The sequence below is a fragment of the Vigna radiata genome, chromosome 8, assembly GCF_000741045.1.
Source record: "Vigna radiata var. radiata cultivar VC1973A chromosome 8, Vradiata_ver6, whole genome shotgun sequence".
Lineage (NCBI taxonomy): Eukaryota > Viridiplantae > Streptophyta > Magnoliopsida > Fabales > Fabaceae > Vigna > Vigna radiata.
Window position 1 is genome coordinate 13647209 of NC_028358.1, and position 1698 is coordinate 13648906.

A 1698-nucleotide genomic window follows, 5' to 3' on the forward strand; every position below is an offset into this window, starting at 1 on the left:
TAATTGTTGGGTTCTCATATGTGCTTAAGGCCTTTATCGTTTAACTCATTCGGTAACTGATGTTTGTCTTTATTGATATGGGGACGTACAGTAATGACATGAACCGGTGAGTAATTTCTTGATTTTGCAATACCACCTAGGGTAGGATGATCAATTGCGTTAACTTCTGTTTATAATGCGGTATTAATTGCTAGGGGAGGCTAGGGATAGNAAGCCAGTAGTTAATATTAGGCTCTTTTCGCCGAGGGATCAGGTTAAGGGTAGGCTAAGAAAGTCGCATAACAATTAATTAATCAAACTAATAATCCAAGAGGAGTAGATAAGAGAGAGAGGGTTAGATGAAATTATAAACCCCCAACAACTCCATTCATCCATTGTTTTCTTTTGTCAATTGAATTAATCTACTTTTGCATGTTAATATTTTTGTTCTCAAATGAATTTATTAATTTTTATTTTCAAGTCTTATTTTTTTAAAACACGTGAACGAGAAAGCCATTCGAGTCTCTTGGGAAGAACGATATTGGGTTTTACCAATTATATTACTTGAACGATTTGGTACGCTTGCCAATCCGTCAACACGTGTGCACATGATTATGATTTATATGTGGTTATTATTGGATAAAGGTTTATGTATGCATGAACATAGGGTTTAATAATATTTGTGTTGGGTTTTCCCTATAAAAGTATGTATTGTTTTGTTGGCTTATCCCATGATAATAGGTTTTCATGCTATGGGGAAACAAAGTTATGATGTTTGGGAGTTTTACCATGCAAATATATGTTATAAAGAATGTTGTGATGATCATATGCAATATGTTGGGTTTGCTTGGGTTGTAATCTACATAATGATGGGTTTTAGATGATTCAAGTGATGTAATGTATATATTAGGGTTTTGGATGTCTTCCCTCGTGAGTTAGGGTTAATGTATGTGTGTTTTGAATACTTGAATTCTGTTCAGGATGTGTTTCAATACGGTAATAATAAATTATCACTAGTTATAATCAATTATTTGGGCATTGACTTTGAGTTATGTTTCGAAAATAATATATTATATGCAATGATAATCGATTATCTTTTCATATGTGATAATTCTAGAAGTTTGATATGCTAGGGCCATTGAGATAATCAATTATCTTAAGTGATAATTGATTATCACAGTATAATTTATGTAAAATGTGAATTTCTAGTGAATAACTGATTATCACTTATTATAACCGGTTATCCAGTGCATTTTTGTTAAAAATGATGAATTTGATGAAGAATGAATCTAGACCAAGCTTGAGGAGCTGGAAGACGTGATGATAATCAAAGATTGAGATTAATGGCTATGTTTTGGGTCAGGTTTGACTTTTGAATTAGTGATGAATCATGAGTGGAAGATGGAATGCACAAGAGTATATATGTGTGGTTAATGAGCAGGAGGCATGAGAGATTAATTTACTTGTTGTACATAGTAAATTATGAGTTTATTTGCATATAGGTGCTCCCTTTGACATTGGTTGTTGAAAAGGGAGAGATATTTCTTTTGACATTGGTTGTTGAAAAGAGAGTGATATTCTCTTTGGTAAATAGTTGTAGAAAACATAATGGTACTCGAGTGCTGAATCTTCTTTGGTAGGAGGATAAATGTTCCACCAAGTGTGACAAGAGAATAGGTCCAAAGCTAGAAGAGGGATGACTTGAGTGTGCTTGTGGGG